General features: G+C 50.8%; 2 long non-coding RNA genes across 3 annotated transcripts; both read right to left on the bottom strand.

Moving 5' to 3' along the window:
• Window positions 1–8,199: 8,199 nt before the first annotated feature.
• Window positions 8,200–11,177, bottom strand: LOC106699319. Its single transcript, XR_001350850.2, has 2 exons — window positions 10,129–11,177; window positions 8,200–8,766 (listed from the first exon to the last, which is right to left on the bottom strand). It is a non-coding gene; the product is annotated as an uncharacterized LOC106699319 (long non-coding RNA).
• Window positions 11,178–12,073: 896 nt separating this feature from the next.
• Window positions 12,074–25,450, bottom strand: LOC106699318. 2 transcript variants are annotated; one of them, XR_001350849.2, is made up of 3 exons: window positions 25,039–25,450; window positions 23,724–23,840; window positions 12,074–12,707 (listed from the first exon to the last, which is right to left on the bottom strand). It is a non-coding gene; the product is annotated as an uncharacterized LOC106699318 (long non-coding RNA). The 2 variants fall into 2 exon arrangements; XR_002832333.1 differs by lacking the exon at window positions 12,074–12,707 and adding an exon at window positions 20,475–20,564.
• Window positions 25,451–25,931: the final 481 nt, after the last annotated feature.

Below are 25,931 nucleotides of genomic sequence, written 5' to 3'. Positions count from 1 at the left end.
TCAACCCAACTGGGAACGCGCATCGGCCACAGCGGACTCCACAATTCATACAGTTCCACTGCTTGTGTCTCCGGGAAAAGTAAACTCACTTTGTTCTTGAAACAGTTGACGGCCAGTGCCATTGGCGGGGGCAGCAAGCGAGAAGTTGTCAGTGGGAGGAGGGAGGAGAGGCGGCCGCGCTGGGGGCAGGGGGGCCCACAGCCACGCACGGCTTCTTCTGAAAACAGCAAATATGACTAATCCACGCCTTTCCCATAATGGACAATTCATGAAAACCTTGGGGGTAATAACCAAGTAGATTTCGCTAAAAATGTAATATCTCATCTTACCACCCCCCCCCCCCCCCCAGCTTATCATTTCCCTGGTCTTAACTAGGATTGGTTCAAGACTGGGCTAAATTTGTTTAGACAAGTTCTACAATATTTTTTTTAAAAAGAGGAAGGTGCAGTACATAGAGTTTCCAAGTCCAGAGAACATTCTGTTCCCAGCCTTCGGTTTACAACTGAATGTGCTTTACATTTTGAAGACAAGCTATAGCTTGTAAATCGAATGTGGAAATCATCTGAGCCTGAGCCATCCATCACTTGTTATGTAATTGGAGAAATTTCTGGCGAGGAGAAATCCTTAGCTGAAAGCAAGGAAGGTCTGTTGATCTTAAACAACGTTGAGATGAATCTGTTCCATCGATAATATCTGGGTGGCTGGCGGCTCCCCCACAGCCCGCCACGTGCATCTTGCCAACTAGGGCGTCGCACGAGTAATCATTCTGATGGGAACGTGAGAGAGTTTCTTGGGCAAGACAGTCAAATATTGTAAGTGTTGACGTTTTGTTAGGCAGGTTTCCTTCCTTAAAGCTCACTCGAAGTCTTAAATTTAGAACGATGACATATTGTCTCCAAAATCAGTCATCGTCCACAGCGCCCAGAATAATTTTGAGAACTGCCTGTGCTTTAAGAGCATTATGACAATATTACCCCGTAAACGGCCCCTGTTCTAGTAAACACATATCTCATTCTCTTCAAGCTATAAAAATCCCAGTTCAATCACGGAAATAAAATGCTTTTTCATGCCCTTTCTTACTGCTTTTGTGAACAAAACCACTTTCCCAGCGACACTCCCTCTTGCCACCCAGCCCCTGTGGAGGGAACATCTTGCGAGTAGAAGAGGACTTTAAAAATATATATTATTTCAGAGAGGAAGGGAGAGGGAGAGAGAGATTGAAACATCAATGATGAGAGAGAATCATGGATTGGCTGCCTCCTGCAGGCCCCTACTGAGAATCGAGCCCACAACCCGGACATGTGCCCTGACCAGGAATTGAACCGTGACCTCCTGGTTCATAGGTTGACACTCAACCACTGAGCCACACCAGCCAGCCAGGAGGACTTTCATAAAACCCTCTTTCTGCATCAGGTGCTCCTGGGGCGAGGCTGGGTGGCGGCATTCTCAGCGTCCGGAGGAGGGAAGGTCTCCAGCACCCTCCCTCCTCCACCATCTCACGCCCCCTTAAGCTGCTTTATTTCTTTCACACTGTGTCCTCTCAACTGTGTTACTACTTGACTCGTGTGTTGTCTTTCTCTCCTCACAAGACAATGAACTCGAGAAAAATCTACACGGGGTTTTCTTGCAGGTGGGATGGTCTACAGACCCCGAGAGAGACGTGCTCCTGTTGCAACGTTGGTGATGGTGGTCCACAGTGATGGAGGTGACGAAGGTGTGGGCAGTGCGATGTGGAGGCCTGGCTGTGACCACGGGCCCAAGACCTATGAGTCATGATAACAGACTCCATGAGAACGGCCTATATGTGAGTGTAGCCCATGACCTGTGTAGGACAGGGACTCCTTCTGTTTTGTTCACTCTGCATCCCCAGCTTCTGACAATAGTAGGCACTCCGTACATGTTTGTGCGGCTGCTTCATTAACCAAGAACTATACTGACGAAAGGCACTGCGAGTCCATTAACAATGTTAAAGGATTTTGTCTTTTATTACATGCAATAAATGCATGCGTGGTGCTGTAACTCCCTGAGGTATTATTTCATCATGGTTAGGGTTCTTGAACCCCTATGAGTGACTCTGAGGACCACTGATGGAGAACCTCTGGCAAAAGGGGGCAAGTGCTGAATTGAAATGCTGCAGACTTGATCCTCTTACCAGCTGTGTACCCTGAGCAAACCCACTTCAGCTCCCTGAGTCCTGGCTCTCTCATGTGGTGAGTGGAAGCAATAATAGCGTATCTACCTACCCAACCAGAAAAGAACAATGATATCAGATATCAGATATCTGAGGCATCGCAGGGGCAGAATTCATTGCCCCCCAATTCATCGTTATATTGGGTTTTCGAGGGGGACCATCAGCTCCCACCCCCCGGGGACATGGGGCGTCATCTTGGATGGTCTCAGCTGGTGTGGGTGCTGCTGGTGTTCGCGGGTGGAGACCAGGGGTTCGCGGGAGGAAAATCACAGCCAAAGGTCCCCCACTGCGCAGGACAGCCCCGCAGCAAACACCGACCCGACCCAGCCTGTCGGCAGTGCCGAGGCAGGAACCCCATGGTGCCGCTTTGCTGCAGGCCTTGCTTTCTGCTTTATAATGGGCACGAACCCCTATTTCACCAACTTCAGAAACACATCGGAAACACAGAGTCACATCATTTTCTTGTGCATCTAAACCAATCAAGTCACTCCCCTCCCCCTCCTCCAAAAAAACCCACGTGGGAGTCAGCACGGGATTGACTTCCCCTGTGAAACCGTGAGGGGAGGAACAGCCACGCTCAGAACACGGAGCAGCGGTTCCAGGCCCCAGCGGGCAGGGCAGCCCCTCCTGCAACTACTCCAGGCACCACAGCCTCACAGTGACCTACACACAGCCTGAGAATGCCGCCCGAGCCTGGGGCACACGCCTACGGGGAGGGGACAGAAACTCACCCTCTTAGTGGCCTGGTAATGCGCGTGCACACACACTCACACACACACATATATATACACACTCATGCACACACACACTTATTCTTGACTTTTTGTGAATAAAATGCAGCTGAAGCCTGGGGGTGGGGGAGAGTCACAGACAGAAAACACCTTTTCTTCTCTCACCGGGCACCAGCCGCTACACATTAGCCTCTGGGCCCTGCTTGCGTCTCTAACCTGTCACCTCCCCCCCCACCCCACCCAGGCACCAGCTGTGTGGACGATGAGTCCCGGATTCGGCTGGGGCGCTGCCAGAGGGGGTGTGGCTGCCCCGCACCTGCTCCAAGCCCACCAGCGGGCGAGGAATGTGGGGCATCCCTGGGGCCGGTGCACATGGACATCCCTGGGGCCACAGGTAGTCACAGGCTGAGGGGAGCCCGGAGTCTCAGCAACAGCTTCCCTGTGGCCTTAGAGAAACCCAAGCAGCAACCACAGCACCAGCAACAACGAAGACTCAGTCCAGAAGGAGGGCCGTGGCCACCTGCGGCTGGTCAGGCTGAGCTCCAAGCCTCAGAGCTCTGGGGAGACTGACTCTAGTCCCCCCCAGTACCCCCCACCCCAGGTTATTTGTCCTGCCCAGGGAGGGAGCTTTCCTCCCACACCACCCCCACCCCCACCCCGGCGCACAGCAGGGACCTGAACAGCCTGACACAGCCAGCCAGCCAGCCATTCCTGGAGGCCCAGTGAGGGGTTCCTTCCAAATAAGCTTCGAGCTGCCCTCCCTGCTTTTGTTAGAAATGAGAAAACTGCTGGCCCCGATGTGTTTTTTAAGCGGCCATCCACTACGTCATCAGTGCCTATTAATGACCTTCATTAGCCAGCCCTATGTGTAAAGGCCAGGCTTGCAGCATGCTCTAGGTGGGCGGCTTTAATGAGGCCTAATTGCAGGCAGTCACATCCAAGTGTGCGCCCCACACCGATGAGTAGCAGGGCTTGGAATCCGGTGCATTCCCAGGGCTTGCCCTGGGATGACCGTGCGCTCAAACCCAAACATGGCACGTGCATTACTTCTCTGATAACTATGATGGCCGACAGGGCTGTGTATTAGGGTCACTGAGGACACAGCCTAGCAGCCGCATGAGGTGCCCGGAGAGTCGTCAGGTTCACAGGTTTGCCCCCTTCAAGCCCTACGCTGGACTCGACTGGCTGGGATTTCCTTTCGGATTTGTAGGTCTAGATGTCATCATGCCAAAAAGTGCCTTCTGACATGGTCACGTGACTTTACACTCAAGGAGCACTAACACTGCGGGGAAAAATTAACCTCTGTGCAAAGCCAACTGCTCCTCATCAGCCCTTCCCGAGAAATCAGCTTTTTATGGCTGACAACACTCACCTGTTTGCCCCAGTGAAATTGCATCTGATTCTCCAATACCTCCCGCACTCGGCGTGGCTATTTTTTGCAAATCAGAAACGAGGACGCTGAGCTTGGAAAGATGACCTGGCCGGCATGAGACCTCGGAGGGCTGCTGGGCTCAGGAGGCACCTGCTTGAGAGGTAACCTGCAAGCCACCGACTGGTCCTCCTTGTCCTGGAGATCTGGTCTCCTGGGTCCAAGCCATCACGTGGTCACACAGCATCACTCTCCATGGGCGGGGCAACCGGCCCAGCAGCCAATCAGCAGCCACCATAGGAAACACCTGGGACCCAGCTCCCTCCACTTGCTCTCCTCCCCCTGCCTGTTGACAGTGCACGTGGTACGCTCAGCACCCACGAAGGACTTGACGTTTTTGCAGGAGTCTCTCGTTTTGCCGGGAACACAGGAAGAGCTGATAGAAACTGTCCCGGCCTGCACACTGCTGGATCCGTTGGTTGACATCAAAGAAGCTGCAAGTACGGTTGGAGGGTGTGTCTGAAAACGGTTACGTCTGTGTGTCCTTGCAGTGCCTTTGTCTTAGATAGCACATGACCTGTAGAGGTGGGTTTTGCCGGGTAGGATTTCTATGGTTTGGAAACCTGTTCCTCGTGGGAATATGTGACTGAGGTGCTCCGTGGCCCGATGGAGAGCTGGCCCTGGAGTGTAACCGAGCTGCATGGAGTTAAAATCATAACGGAGCCAGCGCCTCCTCATTGGCCTCGCCGTTCACCTGCGTTGAGAGAGGTTCCTTTTGGTCAAGGCCGGAGGTTCAGAGCTTGGAAAACTGAGGCCTGCTTACCGTCTGTGGGTAAATGTGATCTTTAGATAAGTAACCACCCAGCACAGTGGACTTGGAGGCGAGGTTAGGGTCACAGGCTTGGAAAGCAGGTGCGCCTCCATTAGCCGCTGTGTGACTACAGGCCTGTTACTTACCCTCTCTGGGCCTCTGATTTCCACATCTATAGAACTGGACAGTCATGCTTAAACTATTGGGTCATCATGGGGTTTAAATGAACCATTGGCGATGAAGTGCCTTGCCCTTAATAACTACCAATAGATGTTATGAGAGTATTTTATTGGAGTATTTCTCCTAAAATGAGAACTATGATAGTATCGTATGACAAACCAAAGTTACCATCATTCTCAAATATTCTGTAATGAGTTGACCCTTTACAGAAGTAGTGGCACTCAAACCCCTCCACACTGGATACCAGTCCTGACCACAGGCTGGCGGGTCAGTGTCAACACCGGTCTCATGCACAGGCAGGGACTGAGACCCTCTGAAAACACAGGGCAAAGATGGTGCAAACTAATGGCACAGGGAAACTTCCAATCCTGCCCAGGACATGAGGTCTCACGCCCCGAGAGAGCGAGATCGAGGAGCAGCTGGAATTGTTCGCTGGGCAGGGAGGCCTGGTGCTGCAATTACAACCTGAAATTCATTCATGGAAACCAAAATACTTATTGTCATCATTTTAGTTTTATTTTCCAAGATGACGTTCCAGTTGTCACACTTTCCCCCCACAGGGTCTATGAAATCATGTTCCCCATCCTAAGTACATTCACTTTAAATGAGCTTTATTCAGTGTAAAAAAAAAAATTCTCCAAGGAAAGAGGTCCCTGAGTATATAACTTACGGATGTCAGTTCATAGACTAAAGAAGAAATGACTTCACAAATTGTATTCCACCAAAATGAACTCTGTTTAGGCACAAATACGGACAAATACTTGCTGGATAGGGTTACATTTCCTGTGTGCCACCACTGAGGGGGATGGGCAGAGCGGGCAGAGAATTCAGTGGAGTGTGGTTTCAGCCTCGGTTTCTCCTCCTCAGTTGTCCTTCAGAGTCTCACTCATTAGCATGGCTGTGCTCCATCACACCAACCCCGTCTTCCCCACCCACTTCCAATTTGCCCCTGCTCCGTGCTCCACGCCCAGGCAGTGCTTCTGTAAACATCTGGGCCGTGGCTCCCAGCCTCCACGCGGGTCTCTGTTTGAATGAGTAATCCCATCGCCAGCCTTCTAAGCCAGTTGGCTCCCCCGGCCCACAGTCCTCCAGACCTCCTAGTACGAAAATGACTCACTCGCTCAACCATCACAACAATCACATGAGTCACGTGTTATGCAAAAGCTAAAAAGGATGTCTGTTGCGTACACGGAGCTGTACAGTTTACAAATTTATGGGATTTAACTTTATTGGGGAAGGAGTGGGTTCGAAGCAAATGCCACATATTTTTCAAAGTGGATTGTAGTCAGAGCCCACTTCGTGCTACGTCTGTGTGACTCCGTGTCCGGGGACTCAATGTAAACGCTTGTTGATATAAATAGATGAGCTTTTAAGCAAAGACAGATGTCCCAGACCAGCATGTTACGAAAACACATAAAACAGTTAAGTTCAAAGACATCATGGCTTTCATTTCTCCCCCAGTTGGTGAATCTTGGCCGGGCTGGGGCCCCAGGAGCAGAAGAGGGAGCGTTTTGTTTCCAGGAAGGAAGGTACGCTGTGCCCTGGGAAGCAGGTGTGTGAACAACACAGTCAAAGAGAGCGCCCACTCCCTGTGTCGTGATACGTCCTTCACGCATACATTCTCATGGTATTCATTGATTTACTGAAGAGCATTCCAGAACACTCCGGTACTCAGCCTGCCTCCGACTATTTTTCAAGGAGTACCAAGTGGGAGGCATTGAGAAAAAAGTCACTGGAATCTGGGGGTTGGCCATGCTGACATCAGCGGGAGAAGAAGTTAGGAGCCGGCAGGTTCTGGAATGAGAGGGGCCGTGGGACTGCGGTCCTCAGCGAGGACCAGGCGTGCCCCACATTCTCTTTCAGGGCAAAGGCCCCAAGCCCAGAAAGATGTTAACCAAATGTCCTTTGGGGGGGGGGGGGGGGGGGCGGGCATCTCAGTGAGATGACCAACAAGACGCCAACCAGGCAGAAGGCCTTTTATAAGCAGAGCGATGGACATTCTTTCGCATGTGAGACACCAGCAGGCAGTTCACAGACATTCCCTCGCTGAATACAAGAGTAAATATTTTCAACCTCAGAGGGATATAGAGAGGGCACAAGTGCATCACTGACCATACTCCCCTTGAAATGGTAAAAACTCTACTAGACTCTGCCAGCGCCGGCCACCCCTTCCTACCAGGAGGCGCGGTGAAGCCCCTGTCCCCAGACCAAGCTCTCCCCAGTAGGAGGCTAGAGCCCCTGGAGGGGCAGACTGAGCTGTGGGTGCCGGTGCTGGAGGTGAAACAGGCTGGAGAGCTGGCCTGGGGGTCACCTTTGGCGACTCCCTCCCCACCCACCCAGGGTGTGGCCGGATCCACAGAGAGGAGCCTGGTGCCCTTGGCCATCAGGGCCACAAGGTGTGTCCAGGCTTGTAAGAGGTCAGCGAGGTGGCTGTGCTCTGTTTATAAATGACCGTCTGCCTCATTCTTTCTCTCTCTCTTTTTTAAAAAATATATTTTTATTGATTCCAGAGAAGAAGGGAGAGAGAATGCACGTCACAGGCCTCTTTCCACACCAGCCAATGGGGAGTGACCTCAGAGAGTCCCTGCCTGTGGGCCTTAGGGTTGCGCTATAGGGTAGACGGGCGATTATACACTTACTATTGTATTTTATCGCCTCAAAACCCTTGGCCTTCACTGATGATGAGAAAACCAGAGAGAATCATTGATGGGCTGCCTCCTGCACGCCCCACACTGGGGATCAAGCCCGCAACCCAGACATGTGCCCTGACCAGGAATGGAACCGTGACCTCCTGGTTCATAGGTCGACACTCAACCACTGAGCCACGCCCGCCGGGCCTGCCTGGTTCTTTCTTAAACTATCAGAAAAGAAAGTCAAAACAAATCCCCAGTCACAAATCACTTTAGGATGCATGTTATCCTCGTCCTGAAACGGAGCCTTTTTATTCCTAGGAAATTACCACTGGACTGTGCGCACCGGCCGGGCACGTTGGCTGGGGCCACAGAAGCAGTCAGTGACCGCGTTGATATGATGCCATCATCAGTCAGCTGACCTGAAGGCTTTGTCGCCATGCTGCCAGGCATCTGTGAGTATTGGATGAAATGCCGTATTAACCAAAACAGTTGGGTGAAGCCACAGGCAATGGTTGGTCTGTCTAGACACGCTGTAGCAGTGCTGGGCAAGGTAAGACATCCCGGCTTCGTGCTCGCTGCCTGGGCACATGGGAGGGGGTATTTCCCAGCCTCCCTTGCAGTTAGGCTGCCATTTCACTGGGTCCAGGCTGAGGGAAAGTGGGCAGAAGGGGTGGGAGCGCCTCGTGGGCTCGTCCATAAAGCTCCTTGCAGGATCCTTGGTGCTCCTGTGCCTCTTCCATCAGGACCCCAAGGGTCCTACGTAAAGACGGTGGCTTCAAAGGTGCGAGCCGACGGGGTCCCTGAGTTACCACTTGGGGGAGAGCCCAAGGGGGCTGCCCGGCTGCATCAGCCTGTGGAGGGGGGAAAAGCAGATCTTTATTACAAGGCACTGAGGTTTGGAGATTGTTTATTCGCATTTAGTATCCTGACGATGCATCTAGCTTCTGGGAAGTATAGATAGATACCACCGAGCAGGGTGCTTTCGAGTAACCTGTTTGGGGGCACTTTCCTGAGCAGGTGTATAGTTCATTCAAAATCAGTCCAAAGGGTGGCACTGGGGAAGAGAAAGAGAAGCAGGATGAGAGATGCAGGGATGCTCACCCCAGACCCAATTCCCTTTCGACTCCGAGAGCAAAAGGGAGCTGAAAGGGCTGTTGTGTTCATTCCCTGAATCGAGGCACGGCTGTCTGCTGGAGGGGAGGTCTGTGCCCTGCTCCTAAAGGCAGCCTGGAAAATACCCGTGAGCTTCCACAGCGCACCCTTGTAATTCAGGACCTCAAAACTCGGGGGCTGGGGGGTTCTTTCTGAGTTCCCGTCCAAACCCACTGGCAGGCCACACCTGGTCCCCATTCATTCCTTCCATGTTGCTCTTAGTTCCCACACTGTGTGGTTTTATTTATTTGGTACATTTACTTGGTTACTGACATTGTATGAATTTACCATTGATCTTTGCTCTTTAGCTAAAATAATGCATTGCTGTTAAATGCATTTGATTCAACCAGCAATGGCCGAGGCTCAGTCTCTGCCCTCAACAGGAGAAGGTAGAAACATAAACAAGCTCACAGGAGCTGTGTGAGAAGGGTCGGTGGCACAGGAAGAGGTGGCCTGCAGTCTCCCCTGCAGTCTCCCAGGGGGCCTCCCAGAGGAGTCTGAGAGGCCTTCACAGATGGTGAGAATTTGGAAGAGTCAAGAGAAGGGTTAGGATATTAGGAGAGAATTCTGGAAGCCAGTATGAGTGTGGGGCAGGATGATGAGAAAACCAGTTTGGTGTGGGGTGGAAACCTCCACTGGGGAACAGAGAGGAAGAGGGGTCACGAAGAAGAAGAGTGAGACCCAGTCATGGAGAGTGTGGTGGGTGGATGACTAGCCCTCCGTGGGGGTCCAAGTCTGAACCCCCAAGCCTGCGAATGTCACCTCACACAGCAACAGGCACTTTGCAGGTGTGATTAAGGTAAAGACCTGAGAGGGGGAGATTATTCTGGATTATCCAGGTGGGCCCTAAATACAACCACAAGAATCTTCTGACTCAAAGAAAGCGCTGTTGTGATGGAAGTTGAGGTCAGAGAGAGAGAGGTTTCAAATGCTATGCATGACGCTATGCCTTGAAGACAGAGGAGGGGCCATTATCCGAGGTATGCAGGTGGCCCAACTTGGAAGAGGCCAAGAAACAGATTCTCCACTAGAGACGCCACCAGGAATGCAGCCCTGCTCACCTTGACGTGAGGACTTCCGACCTCCAGAACTGTCGGAGAATAAGCCTGTGTTCTTTCCAGCCACTAAGTGTGTGGTCGTTCGTTAGGGCAGCCGCAGGACACTAACACCGAGGACTGCACCTTGGAGGCTGCTGAGACTTTCGCCTGAAACCGTCCGAGTCTGGGACTCAGAAGGCCTTTGAGCAGAGGCATGACGTCACTCATCCCACACGTGTGCACGGCGTGAGCTTCGGGTACGCATCACACCAACAGGTCCTGGCCCGCCCTGGTCCCCAAGCGCCCGGCGTGGAGAACAGTGCCTGCCACTCAGACGAAACCCAGCTCAGTGTTTTCGGGGTGAATGAGCTCGTGGGTAGTAAATGCTACAATCTCTGTAGCCGAAGTCTCCATCCCTCTCGCCTGAACTATTTCAGCATCCGCCTCATCGGCCTCTTGGTCCTTGGTCCGCTGCCACGTTCGTGCTCCGCGACAAGCTCTGGCCGTGTCATCTTCCTCCAAATAAAACCCTAATTCCTGCAAATATTTAAATCCTCTGTGACGTGGCCTCGGATTACCTTCAGGAGCAGAAACTGTCTACACCCACAGTTTCCTGTCTACGTTGCCGTGGCTTCACTCTCAGGCCGCCTTCCACTGCTGGCGGTGCCGTCCCCCTGCCCCTCGATGGCTTTGCTATTCCCAGAAGCCCTTGTCCGGGAAAATAGAAGTTACTAACTTTGTTGCTAATCACTGGATCTTCTCAGAAGAAGCCAGTGAGATAAACAGCCAAGGATCCCACTACTCAATAGATAGTATCAAGGGTGGTTCCTTCTCCACGACTTTCTGACTCTTCGGAGAATCTGCCTGAAAGCCCTCACCTCTCGGTGGGCACTTACCCTGCCCTGTTACACCATGACCCCCCCCCCACTCCTCGTCGAGCTTCCTCCCACATTGAAACACCCTCCAAACCCTCCGTACCGGAGTAATAGCTCAACGTGGCCTCACACACCGAAAGCGCTGCTTGGACTCAGTCTTCTGTCAAGGTTATTTGCAAATAATGGAACAGGAACCCAAAGGGCACTTGCTGGGGGCGGGGGGGGGCGGGGGGGGGTTGGTTTGTCTGTTAGGCATCCAGGGCTACGCTTTCAGCTTAGAATGTTGTGGGTGGGGTGTGCAAATGTTTGAAAGCCCAGATGGGGAAGGAAAAGGACGATGTTTCGTGAAATGTGCACAAACTATCACGCTGTCTCCATTCATTGATGGTTGGAGTCTGAATATGTGCAAATCCCACTACTTTGAAAGCAATTTTCGAGCTTGATTTTCTCAATTCCCCGGAATTCAGAATCCTCGAGTAGCACAATAGGTTAAATTAGCACCTCGTAGCCAACTAATTTTGAAAACAATGTCATTTTTTTAAAAAATCTAGTCTACATTCAAAAAATATTTAAGATGTGATGTGGTGCCTTTTAACGTATGTGATGCAACATGCGTGGTGCCTCTGGAAGTGGGAGGGCCTCAAACAGGCCTCACAAAGGCCTGTGAGTAACGGGGCAGGAAGGATGCCGGTGCGGCGGACAGAGGCCTCCGTGGTTGTTGGCCACTTAGTCACTGCGCACTTATCGTGTGCTGTGGTTGCTTTCATCGTTTTTGTAATTGAGGTGAAACCCACATAACCTACAATTAGCCATTTCAAAGCGTACAATTCGGTGGCACTTAGCACGTTCACAGCGTTGTGCGGCCACACCTGCGTCCAGTTTCCAGTCTTGTTCTCACCCCTGGAAAATTCCCCGTCCCCATCAAACAATAACTCCCCTCATCCCTAGGAGCCACTCATCTGCTTTCTGCCTCTACGGAGTTGCCTCCTGTAGACATTTCATATGAATGCAATCGTACAATGTGTGACCTTGTGTATCTGGCTTCTTTTTTTTATGAATATTCTCATCACCTCAAAAGAAACCCTGTTCCCATTTGCTATCACCCAGTTCCCCCTCCAGACCCCTCCCCCGCCCCAGCCCAAAGCAACCACTAGTCACCCTTCTGAATCTAGAGGCTTGACTATCCTGGGCATTTCCTACAAATGGAATCATACACCAGGTGGTGGCACTTCATTCCCTCCCATGGCCCCGTGAGGGTCCGTGGTGTGGATACGTCTCAATGTGCTTATCCATTCGTCTGCTGACCGGCATTTGGGTTGCTCCCACCTTCTGACTGTGATGAATGATCGGCTGTGAGCGCTCAGGGACAGTCTCCGTGTGGACATGCATTTTCATTTCTCTCGGGTTTCGCCTAGGAGTGGAGTTGCCGGTTACTATGGTACCTTCATGCTTGACTTTTGGAGGAATGACCCTTTCGTCTTCACGAGAGTCCAATGAGGGGTTGGAAATAGTTCCGATCACGTGTCCACGGTGACCCCGGGAGGAGGCAGAGCCTCTTCTATGATTGCCAGGGTGATTTCAACCTTCATTCCCAGTTGTTTCTTAACTGGAAGGTGGGCGGGTACTTCTCAAGTCTTTGTTCACCAGGCATCAGGTTCTGCTTAGTGTCTCAGGCGCGCCTCCGAGATATTGCGGGTTTGGCTCCAGACCACAGCAATAAAGCGAATCCTGTGATAAAGCCAGTAGCCAGTGAATATTTTGGTTCCCCAGTGCACATAAGTGCTATGTTCACACTGTACTGTAGTTTATTAAATGCAATGACATTATATCTAAAAGCACAATGTACATACCTAAGTTAAAAGAAATACTTTATTCCTAAAAAATGCTAACCATCATCTGAGCCCTCAGCTAGCGAGTGGCAGAGGGTCTCATCTTGAATTTGTAAGAAATCGCAGTATCTGTGAAGCGCAGTAAAGCAAAGCGCAATAGAAGGAGGGCTGCTTGTACTTACAGAACTAAAGAGGCCTTCGGAGGAGCAAGGGGCAGGTTCGCTGAAAGTGTTTGCTCCCGCCTGACTCTGAGCAAACCTTGCCTCCGATCCTCCCCGCAGCCCTGACAGGAGGCTCAGAACACGAGTTCCCTGTTATAGAGTGAGAAACAGGCTGTGTGCTCAGCAGCTGCTCCCCGAGGTTGATTCCGGCCATCATCCGAGGGGCTAGCCTGAGCTTTGAAAGGTCATGTCCGTTCTATTACACAGCAGAGCGGCAAAAAGAAGAAAGCTAATCCCTTCCATTTCTGCTCACTCTCCGATGTTCACTACATAGTACTAGGTTCTCAAACTCTCACGTTCTACCAGGTTCCCAAATTAGAGAAGGAAACGATCTTATTTTATCCAAAAGCGTCAAATTCCATTATTTTCGGATATGGTATAGCCAATCACAGAGCTTCTGTTTCTAACACAGACTGTGCCAACACATTGTGTATGTGGCCTGGTGTACAGAGGGAGATAGATAGATGATTGATAGATAGATAGATAGATAGATAGATAGATAGATAGATAGATCCGTTGAGCATCAAGGTGGCTACTGACCCTCACAGCATCATTGCCGTGTATGCTATGATTCCCATGTTACAGCTGAGGCCCAGAGAGGGTCAGCACCTAGCCCAAGGTCACACAGCTAGTGAATGGCAGAGCCCAGACCTGACCCATGCCAGGACCAAGCCCACGTGGCCTGGCTGCCTTCAGAATCCCATCCAAAACAGAACGCACACTTGGCCTAGTGCGAGTATTTCCTTCCACTGGGTTGACACTGAATTGACTCACATACTTGTAAAACACAAACTAAAATATCTAGTTGTCAAAAAATAAAAAATAAAAATGTGCCCTCTTACTGCATTTTTGTTCAAATGTGGCTTCTATTTGGCCAACTATTTCTCTTAAGGTCGGGATCCTAGAATTCAGTTTTTGTAGGTTTCCAATGCCAACTTGGGCAGCTCAGCCCTGTGAAACTAATTAAACAAGGAGGCCATTGGACGGAGGTGATCCCCCTGCCATGGCGGCCTAGGTCAGCAAACCAACACCCAAGCCTGTAAAGCCTCAAGGTTAGGACGTCAGAATGCCAGGGCAACCGATGACAAACAGCCAGCGAGCCCTAGGTCACAGCCAATCACGAACTTCCTTCCGCCCTTTCTCTCTGACACTGGGGATGTGCCCGAAACCCAGGTACATGCCCTTGACCGGAATCGAACCCGGGACCCTTCAGTCCGCAGGCCGACGCTCTATCCACTGAGCCAAACCGGTTTCGGCTCAGTTTACCTTTCAATAGGCCCCAAAGCTACTGTTAAAAATTATTAAAGAAGGCAATTTAGATGAGACAAACTTCAACGAACACATCACGAAGCAGACAGTCTGTACTCAGAGAACTGCAGAATGGGCGGGAGGCAGGAAGCTTTGGTGGGATTAGGAAGGAAAAACAGGATGTAAGCACAGAGCCAGGAGTCGGCTTGAGTTTGGGGATTGGCCGCCGGGAGCCTGTGTGTCTGGTCTAGCACAGCATTCACAGGGACACGGAAGTCATCTGTTCCGATTCGCTGACGTGGCACCCCGGCCAGGAGCAGTTCCATCTTGGGCCTAGGAGTTTAGGTCGACAGTATCAACAGCTGTGTGGGTGGGGCTCAGTGGTTGAGCACTGACCTATGAACCAGGAGGTCACGGTTCTATTCCCAGTCAGGGCACATGCCCGGGTTTCGGGCTCGATCCCCATCAGTGATTCTCATCATTGATGTTTCTAGATCTCTCTTCCTCTCCCTTCCTCTTTGAAATCAATAAAAATATATTTTTAAAAAGTATATCAACAGCTGTGAGTTTAGTGGTCACCCTCGGCCTGAGGCTGGGCGATGGAGGTCCAGGCATGACTACCCTCTTCTCCTGGGGGTGCCAGCTTCTGTGTCCGCATCTTTTCTTAAGTTTCTCCTGCAATTACTGTGCCCACTGATAAGTCTGAGACCACTGCAAAGCAACCACTAAAAAGAACAGTGTTCTCTATCAAGATGAGGATTTCCTCGTAAAAGGTGTGGTTTAATGGCATCGTAATACATTTTCTTCTTTCTTCTGCATCTGTTCCTGTTTATTGAGCACCTATACCTGCTGAGCGGATTGAGGTAAAGGAGAACTAGGACTACATGCATCCCCGAGGAGCCTGCATTTTCTCCTTCACTCCATCACACCCCTGGGAAAACAGTGTGTCTGACTCAGGTAGAGCTAGGCTGGTCAGATGAATATGACAGATTGAGTAAGGGGTCCAAGTCCTTATGGGACCTGGGAAGACAGACAAAAACTTAGTCAGAATCACAAAAGCAAAGCTTCCCATCTTGCCCACACCTACGGTACTGGCCCAATACAGAGAGCCCAACATCAGTATGTTAGGTTAGTGAATGTCACTCATTGTAAGTGAGACTAGATGAGTGACTAAGGTGGGTCACTAAGAAGAATGTCAAATTCTTATTCTGGGAGAGAGAAGGGTATTCAAATGTCATTTCCATGGGAATAAGCCTATGGTTCTTTAAACCATTTAATGTTAGCAGTAAACAGGGTGTAAAACTATGTACAGATTCTAACTTCTGTCTCTATAGTTTCTCTAGGTTTTAGAGCAAGGACTCGCAAGTTGGCATTAGTATCGAGCCTTGTCACGACACAGTATTTATAGGCCCAGGGTTTTCCATCCATGCTTATCATAGCGTTGCTTTATGGCCAAAATCAATGAAAGAGTTGAAAATTTGAAAGAGAAAACATGAAGATAATTTTTTTATAGAATATAGTACATTACACATCTCCTTCAACTTACTCCAGAGTCTTAAGAAACATGGTAAATATTTAATAATTCAAGTTGGTAATGGCCATAAAAGCTTTGTCCACCCAATTATTTTATGCTATCAAAAATGTCTAAAAATAAGGAACAAGAATCTTAAAATGTTGGTTCTTACTTAAAGCTGTTTGTTAAACGAATAAACGTTAAATTCTCTGGAGTTGGCCTTCCTATTCCCAAGAGCACCCCGTTTCCTCCTCGTACGATGTCCCCGCCCCTTTCCTCCCCAGCAGCCCCTCAGCCTGCCCCCCATGTGACTGGTTGCACCTGTTTACATTCTACCAAGAGGGCCACCCTGAGAGATCGGCATATGAATAGTGGACCAGGGTAGTCCTGGCAGGGCTTAGAGATCCCCACCAACCCATGGGCCCCAACAGCGGGTGCAGGGTCTGGAGACTGCCCGACACCGCCTTCCTGGTGTGAAGTCTTTGCTTGCTAGTCCCAGACAGACCCATGGCATGAAGCAAACCATATTGATGTTCCTACTTCATTTCTGCTTGTCTCATTGGCCTTGACTGGGGACAAGTGACTCACTCCCAACTGTCAGGACTTTCTACATCTTGATACCGTCTGGATGACTAAGGCTGGGCACCTGGAGCGGTGAAGGCACTGTTTGTTCGGACCACACTCACTCCAAGGGCGTTCTACTCATTTCCCGGAATAGAAACCAAAAGCTGTGCATGGCCCCTGGCAGCCATGTCCCTCTGGTCCCCGAGCCAGGGCACTTGGCCCGTTCACACTAGTTGGCTGTGATTAAGCCAACCTGGAGATCAAGGTGTGTCACAGGTACCTGTTCAGAAGGTGGGCTGCTTTCCCAAGTGTGATCGCTGGCCCCAAGCAGCTCATTCATGACCTGCCTTCATTACAGTCGGGACTCAGCTTCATTCACCTTTGTTCCATTCATCAAAGGGAATAGTCAGTGTAATTGTACTGACTCCTGTCGCGGTACAGAAGGCTGCACCTCAAACACACAGGCCTTTCAGAAAGCACAAAGGGGCATTGTGCACACCCGCCCAAGAGATAGACGGACGATAAACACACCATTCACAGCCATGCGCTCGGGCCCACGCCACTTCCTTGTGGCTGTGCATGGCCATCGAGCTCGTACCTACTTATTTCAAAAGTGGAGGCTTCATGATCAGCCTAAGGTAATGCCTGGGTGTTCGCTTTGTGTTTAAAAATCAAGCAACCAATACACATTATTCGGGGCCAGAACCTTGGGCTAAAGTAGGAAGGTGTGACAGCTCCGAAACTCACTCTATCCTGCAGGGAGCCTCAGCTGTCTCGTCTGAAATATGAGACTGGACGCATCAGAGCACTGGTTCTCAAAGTGTGGGCCCGGAACCCTAGGGGTCCCAGAGCCTCTGGCTGGGATCTGGGAAGGACTTTCCTAGGTGGTATTCGCCTCTTTCACGCTTGCCCTCTCACGGGGGTACAGTGGGTTTCCCAGAAGCTGCGTGACATGCGAGACACAACGGATTGAATTCGGGGGCAGATATGAGAAGCCGCAGCTTTCTGTTGTGCGGACATGACGAAGATTTGCAGAAACGTGGACCAGTGCCATGCTGCATGTGAATATTTTGTTGTTTTAGAGCCGAGAGGTTTACTGGAAAAGCAGATAAGGCGACGGTGACAGATGTCGCTATTTGTTCTTCAGCAGGATATTTCCCATAATGTCTACTATCTTCCAGGTTTGTTACACAAAAGGAGTTAATCATCCCGGTTACTCTCACCCAGAGGGAGAGTCCTGGTGACATACCGGGGGCTTGGCCTGAGTCACTATTTGTTCAATGACTGGTTTGCCAAGGTTATAGGAGATCAGAGCCGTTAGTGAGGGAAGATACTTTGGATAACAGAACTCCGGAGGCATAAAGATCTGAGAGACCGGAGTGATGCACTGAATCTAGCCAAGTTCATTCATTCACTCGCCGAACGCACATTCGTCCACACCTAGAACAAGCCAGATGCTGTTGAAGGTGTTGGGTCGCAGCCATGAACAAGGCGGACAAAAGTCTACTCTCTCCCAACTGTCAGAACTCTCTCCCTGAACTTGTGTTTTAGTGTACAGGAGAACAAATCTAATAAAAGGCAAATTAACAGGGAAATTTTGTAGTGACAAATGCTAGGAACTACGTTGTCAACATGATGTGACAGTGATGGGACGGTTAGTCACCTTCTGATCGGGGTTCAGAAAGCCCTGCCCTGAGCTGGTGACATTTGTCCTGGACGAGAAGAAGGAGCAGCCTTGCAGGGACGGGGAAGAGCATTCCAGAGAAGAGCGAGTGCGAAGGCCCTGAGGCAGGAGTAGAGGCTGGTGCCCTGGAGCATGAGGAGCGAGGAGAGGAGTGATGGGAGAGGAGGTGAGGGCAGGTCTCCCAGGGCATTGAAAGGAGTGGGGATTCCATCTTGTGTGGAGTGAGAAGCTTTTAGAGGATGCTGAGGAGAGAGGTGGCATCACGGGATTTGTTTTTTTCAAAGACCGTATTGGCTGCTGAGTGGAGGAGTGGGTATAGGAGGGCTGGGGCAGAGGGGTGCTCGGCAGGAGATTGGTGCTTGGTCAAGGTGAGCAAGATGGTGGCAAGAGTAGAGAAGCAGAAGGGGTGAGATGTGCCATGGGAGTAGAGTCCACAGGGTTTGTTGATGGCTTATGGGGTTGGATGGGGTTGGGGGGAGAAGAGAAATCCAGGGCGGCTCCCAGGACCTTGCCCTGTGTGGGTGTGGGTGTCTGAGATAGGAAACGCTTTTCTTCATCTCCGCCAAAAACTCCCTGGTCCAAGCCGCTCCATCACCTCCCTTTACTCTCCCTGCAGTCGCCGGGCTGGCCTCCCTGCTGCCACCCTCCTGGCCCCCACAGTCTAGGATGGAGAAGGTCTTGGTCAGCACTAAGGTTCCGCATGGACGCTACACCTGCTAACAGCTGGTTGGAAGGAAACCCCGGTGTGGACCATGCACAGAGGATGGGCAGACCGAGCGTCACTCTGTGGATTGTCCTGAGATGGCAGAACGTGGACGAGCTGCTGGGCAGGGAGGGGATGAGGACAGCAGGCAGGGGAGACGTCTGGAGGGAAGAAATGAGACCGAGGCAGCAGCTCCATCCAAGAGATCAGAGCGGCAGAAGGGGCAGGTTCTGGGGCAGTGCAGGGCAGGGACCAGGGTTCTTGGGGCCCAGCAGTGACATGGGGCTGGTTGGGAGGCAGCCCAATCCCCACCACACCTCGGAGCTGGCTGTGGGTGTTCTGGTCCCTGCCCGCAGGGCCACGAAGCCAGCCCAGTTTCTTACCAACCCAGGAACAGGGGTTGAATCAGATCCCACGTCGAGGAACCCCAGAGAAGCAATCTGGAAAAAACCAGAAATGAGGAGGGACAGGCGAGCCAAAGATGACCTTCTGGTTCCTTCTGGTCTTCTGGCCACTGACCACTTCACACCATCATTAACATGTAATGGATACTCAACGTGGAACCGTAAGTTCTGATTTTCCCATTGTTATGGTATCTTTCGCATGAATTCTAGATGCCATCTCGCCTCCAAGATCGCACTTAACATTCCAATGTGTAACGACCATCATAAATGCACATTCTCCCCTGGCTAGGGCGTTCGCTACAGCGATTTCATAAATCCCTTTTCCGTGTAGAGAACGTCAAAGATCCACGTCACTGCCTAATTTAACTTTTCACTCTTTACCCGGTTTTTAAAATTTACTCACAGCTTTCTTACTCGGACTAAGATTCCTCACTTTCTTACAAAGCTTCGTATCTCTTGACTTCCATCTCTGGTGCTCAGACCAACATTTGACGTGTTCGTCCTTCACTCAACAAAGACTTACGGAGCGCTGCGTGCCTGGGACTGTTCTGAGCATCGCAGGGCAGCAGACACAATCCCCACCGGCTAGGGTGGAATTCCTGCTGGGGAGGTAGTGAATGGGGTAACCAGGTCAAACATAAAGGATGTTGAGCAGGGATAAGGCTTAAGGAAAGAAATCCCGCTGGGCAGAGGGGAGTGGTTGACCTTCTAGGTCACAGCCAGGGAAGGTCTCAGCAGAGGGGGCTATGCCTGCAGGTCTGACAGAAGGGAGGCCAGGAGCCCTGGGGCATCTGGCAGGCGCTTCCCAGGACAGGGAACAGCGTGAGGAAGGGCCTGCCTGGTGTCTGGGGACCCAGCCACCGGTGGCTGGAAGGGGTCCAGGATCCAGGAGACAGGCGCACACACAGAGATGGAGGGCAGCCAGGTCACGGGTCTGGTAGGGACTTGGGCTTTTCCTCTGAGTCACACTGGGGCCATTGACGGGTTTTTCGCTGATCTGACTGATATTTTAACAGGACCCCTCTGGCTACTCTGCTGAGAAGCGACGTAATGTCTCGAAGTCTTTAGAAATGAGTATGAGTGTTCTAATTCACACATCACACTGAACAATCATTTTTAAAATGCCAAATCATGCCAATTATATCTCAGCAAACTGGATGAATGAATAAATAAGTAAATAAAATGCCAGACAGTTGCTTTTTTGTTCCTGAGCAGGGGGTTTGTGCAGATAAATATCTACTCATTTTTCTATACAAACACTAACATACAGGGTGACAACAGAGACAGGAAGGCAGGACTCACTAGGCACAGTCCAGCGTCCTCCTTGCTACCGAGAAACGCAGGCGCTGCTGTGGAGGGCGTGAAAGATGGGCTTCCCTGGTCTTCGTTCTGTGAGGGCAGCTCAGCTGAACCAGAGGCCTGGCCAGGTGGTGAAGTTTGGTTTGGCATTTAGAGGTAAAGAAAGCATGAATTTGGAGCACAGCGCACAAGGGAGGAGACTTATTACAGAGACAAACAGGAGGTGCTGAGAGCTCAGTGGGCCTGAAACAGACACAGGTACCCAAATTCTCAAATGCAAAGAAGTGGGGGAAAAGCCTTGCAGCCGATGGAGAGCCGACCCTCAAAAGTGTGGATGCGCCGTGAACACCTCAAAGTCCTAGGGATTCACTCACTCGCCTGTGTAAGTCTGGTGCATTATTTCGCTTTAAAACAGGGGTGGGGATCCTTTTCTCTGCCAAGGGCCATCTGGATATTTGTAACATCATTCGAGGGCCATACAGAATTATCAGCTTAAACATTAGCCTGCTATCAGTGGTCAAACATTTAATTAACTCACCCGTAATGCCTACGCAGGGCCAGGCCAAATGAGTTTGTGGGCCTTATATGGCCTGTAGGCCGGACATTCCCACCTCTGCTTTAAAATGTTCAGCCCGGTTTTATTTTGTCACCCAAAGTGGCACGCAACTTAAATAACAGTCATCTGTTAGACTGACTGGCACGACCCTGAGGACGCTGTGTGTGTGTGTGTGTGTGTGTGCATGTATGTGTGTGTGAAGACTGGTGGTTGAGTGCCCCGTTGGTGTGATAGTAATGAAGTCCACGCTCTGCACATTCTTCAGTTCGGGGCCCCTTGTGGGAACCATGCTGTGATGCAGAAAACACACACACGGCCAGCTGTACGGATCTGACTCACACTTCAGACACATTGACTATTTAGGGATTATGGATGCCTCAGAATACGCTGGTTTTGTTGTTGGGACTTGCCGTAAGCCTGTCCCCATGCAGCTTAATAACACGGGGATTTGGGCGGCCCTAGATACTCTAGGGACTGCCTTATAAGGGCAAATCGCTGTCAGGGAGGACTGTGGTCCCCACTGCCAGGAGGGAGCCCCAGGGCCATGGGGAGGGACTGATACTCCTGGGGCCTCAGTTTCCTGAGACCAGTGGTCAGCAAACTCATTAGTCAACAGAGCCAAATATCGGCAGTACAACGATTGAAATTTCTTTTGAGAGCCACATTTTTTAAACTTAAACTATATAGGTAGGTACATTGTTATTAACTTAATTAGGGTACTCCTAAGGCTTAGGAAGAGCCACACTCAAGGGGCCAAAGAGCCCCGTGTGGCTCGAGAGCCGCAGTTTGCCGACCACGGCCTTAGACAAACAGGAGTTGGTCTCACATATCAACTCTCTAAAGCAGCGGTTCTCAACCTGTGGGTCGAGACCCCTTTGGGGGTCGAACAACCCTTTCACAGGGGTCGCCTAAGACCTTCGCAAAACACATATACAATTACATATTGTTTTTGTGATTAATCACTATGCTTTCATTATGTTCAATTTGTAACAATGAAAATACATCCGGCTGTGGGAAACTGATATAGGGTTGAGCCTCGGACTGACCTGCTGGCAAAGTCACAAACAAGTCCCAGCTTAGAGGGCTCAGTCCTCGTAGCATAATTAGGCTTGACCTTATAACACTCCCTAGATCTTACCTGGGAAGCTAAGGGGCTGAGGGAAGTGCAGGGAGTGTAAACATGATCAAAACGGGTGAAACTCACAAGAACTGTAACTATGGAAACCACTGCATTGTTTACCTCAGACTATGAAAGGTCGGTGCGGACTGAGCACGGGTGGAAGTCCTTCCTCTTGAGTTGGACTTACCCGCCTGGCCCCCCAATATTCCCAAATTATCTCTTGTCTTTTCTATTTCATTTGTGTGTGGCTCCTCTTCCAGATATTGAACCCTGAACCACGCAGGACGCGGAGGGAAACATTTACGACATCCCGCATATCAGATATTGACATTACAATTCATAACAGTAGCAACATTACAGTTATGAAGTAGCAACGAGAATAATTTTATGGTTGGGGGTCACCACAACCTGAGGAACCGTATTAAAGGGTCGCGGCATTAGGAAGGTTGAGAACCACTGCTCTAAAGTGTTCTACCGTTTTAAAATTCAGTGTTTCACGCCCCCGTCTCTTACCACCAAAGGCCAGAGAATTATAGTGAAGGCAGGCGTGGCCCCTATTGATCTCCCACTCCCTGCTGTGACCGAAATCCTGCCTGGGGTCCGCCGGAGAGCGAGGTCAGGGAGGCTGCCGGATGGCGAAGGGGTTCCCCGCTGTCAGGGGCCTCTTATTCATCACACCCTGGGCCTAATTATACGCCGGGCATTGTTCTAAGTGCTTAAGGAACATTAACTCACTGCATCCTCTGGGGGTCCTGCCCAAAAGTACTGTTGTTATGCAAATTTGACAGGGAAGGAAACTGAGGCCCAGAGAGGTTCAGCAACTTTCCCGGGGGTTCACCGTCGCAGGGCGAGTGAAAGGCTGAGCTGGGATTCCACCCCAGGACGTCGGATCCCACAACCTGCCCTTCACAGGTTAAGATTAGAGGCTCCATCGTGATTATGCTTTTGTGCCCGCAGGGAGCCGAAGGGACAAATGAGGCTGCGAGTACAGTGGGACCTTAGGAAAAGGTTTGGGTCTCCAGGAGAGTCCCACCTTAGTTCGCTATTCCCAGGAATTTTATTTATTAAATATATGTTTATTGATTTCAGAGAGGGAGGGAGAGGGAGAGGGAGATAGAAACATCAATGATGAGAGAGAATCATTGATCAGCTGCCTCCTGCACGCCCCCATTGGGGATGGAGCCCGCAACCTGGGCATGTGCCCTGACCAGGGATCAAATAGTGACCTCCTGGGTAGAACTGCTTGCTCCTGCCCAGTTTGGGACCACCCTGCTGGGGGGCTGGGAGGCTGCTAGGTGAGCCCAGGTCAGCTGAGGGTTCCTGGTCCCTGTGGCGGCTACAAATGGGCATGAAGTGGAGGGCCAGGTGGATATTAGACCGGTTGTACCTACACTTGGAGGTGGGAGGCAGAGATGGGGTGAGGGGGTGGGGGTTGGGGGTGGTATAAAGCTTTACTTTATCCGTTCCTTGACCCCCAACAAGTATCAGTGGAATAACTGCTACCTCTAATCCCCACCCAGGGAGGCGGGTGAATGGGCAGCGAAGCAGACACAGGTGCAAATATGCATGAATAAAATTCTTTCTAGCTCTAAGCCTTCCTCACCTTTGTCTTCTCAGCAGGTGACACTGTTTGCTGAGTGAATACTTCAGACCGCTCAGACCCAAGGACGTCTGTTCAGCTTGCATGGGAAACCGCCTCCACTGTATGTTGACTATTGATCTGGATTTCAACGGAAACAGACATGTCTCTAAGGAAACGTTTTTACTGATTTTTTTAAGGGATGACTTGGAAAGCTAATCATTTTTAATAATTACGTCTGGACTTTAAAGAGCTCTCTATCCGCAATTTACTCCCTAGACATTTGGCCTTTAGAGCGCACGCGCCCCCCTGCAGTCTCCCCTTCCCCCTCCCCTGGGGGCTTCTCTCTAAGGGAAAAGAGGCCGCTCTGCCCTCAGCTGACACGGTGCCTCTGATCATGTCAGCCCAGGTGACTCCTGACTGTTAATTTCCTCCTAACACCTTCGACTTTTGATCTTGAAGCACAAGGGCCTGACTTTTATTGGGTTTGATTTACTGTGAAGCTCGGTAAATTGAGCCATAATAGTCAATGAGTAATCGCAGGCTTCAGCCAGGCCCAGCTCTTAGTGCAGCTGAGTAACTAGGAAACCACCTAATAACAGAGAGGTAAGAACTGTTAGGAAGCCTGCTCTCCCCCAGAACTAGGATAAGCCATTTTCTATGACCATGCGACCGCCCAGGCATAGAGGGGATGGGCCACAGTGTAGGGCCCAGGACAAGGGTGCTGGCTGGATGAGGGACTCAGGGTGTGGCCTGCGTGGGAGTCAAGGGTCCAAGGTGGTGTGACCTGGGCTCCCTCCCCCTGCCTCCTGTACCTCTCGGTTCAGCCATGTGTGCTCTGGCCCCATCGTTTTCAATAGGGTTTCACACACTCACCACTGAGAGGGTAGGGACGCTTGTGTGTGTGTGTGTGTGTGTGTGTATTTTTTTTAAATTAATCATCACCCAAGGATATTTTCCCATTGATTTGTAGAGAGTGGAAGGGAGGGGGAGAGATAGAGAGAAACATCCATGTGAGAGAGAGACATCGATTGGTTGCCTCCTACACATGCCCCAACCAGGGCTGGGGATCAGGCCTGCAACAAAGGTATGTTCCCTTGACCAGAATCAAACCTGGGACCCTTCAGTCCGCAGGCAGATGCTCTATCCACTGAATCAAACGGACTAGGATATATATATATATATGTATGTATATATATATATACACACACATATTTTCTCCCCAAAGTGTCTCTTTCATAAGATGCTCCCAGAGGAGAGCGTGGAAAAAGAAACGTAATAGCTAGGTCGTTTTGAGCCTCTCTACCATGTGCTCAACACTGACACATTCTTGACCTACTTGGTTCTGTGTCCAGTGTCCACCCCAGCCTGATGATGTAGGTTCCAGAATCGTCTTTTCTTCCCTTGCAAGCGGCGCCGATGGCACTGGGTCTTAGACCCATAGGGTCAGACAGGACCTGGGTTCAGCAACCTCGGTACTTGGGTTCTGGCTGGGAAAGAATTCAGAGCCAAGACTCAACTAGAAGAGAATATTTCTTTATAAAGTCACAGAGGTAGCGGAAGTCATTCGTAGAAGAGATGGGCTGAGGAAAGGAGTTATGAGGTAAAGGAAGAGCCCTGGGAGCTTGGGAGTGAGGAAGGTAATGATAATGGCAACAAGGGGGGGGGGGGTATGGGGAGGGAGCAGGAAAAGGGAAAGGCTCTGGCGGCTCCCAGGAGGGAGAGCAAGCGCACTGGGTCCTCAGTCCTACGGTTTTTTTTTTTTTGTTTTTTTTAAATATATTTTATTGATTTTTTACAGAGAGAAAGGGAGAGGGATAGAGAGTTAGAAACATCGATGAGAGAGAAACATCGACCAGCTGCCTCCTGCACATCTCCTACTGGGGATGTGCCCGCAACCAACGTACATGCCCTTGACCGGAATCGAACCCGGGACCTTTCAGTCCGCAGGCCGACGCTCTATCCACTGAGCCAAACCGGTTTCGGCAGTCCTACGGTTTTAAGGGTGGAGATTTGAGGGGAGGTCCCAGGGGCTCCTAATGGAATATTCAGCAGCTTTCCAGGTGAGCCCTTTCAGAGCTGACTGACGGCTGGCACCAGGGCAGGGGGTCCTTCGTCAATGCAGCTGGTCCTGAGGCAGCCATGGGGTCACTGGTCTGGTTTTGCTGCTTTTCTGGGCCTGGAGCTGAAATACAGCCGAGGCCGAGATGTTATCTCTAGGGAGGAAAGGTC

This window comes from Myotis lucifugus, unplaced genomic scaffold (assembly GCF_000147115.1).
Source record: "Myotis lucifugus unplaced genomic scaffold, Myoluc2.0 scaffold_372, whole genome shotgun sequence".
Classification (NCBI taxonomy): Eukaryota; Metazoa; Chordata; class Mammalia; order Chiroptera; family Vespertilionidae; genus Myotis; species Myotis lucifugus.
The sequence above is the reverse complement of the archived record's forward strand: the minus strand, read 5'-3'. Positions and strand labels throughout refer to the sequence as shown.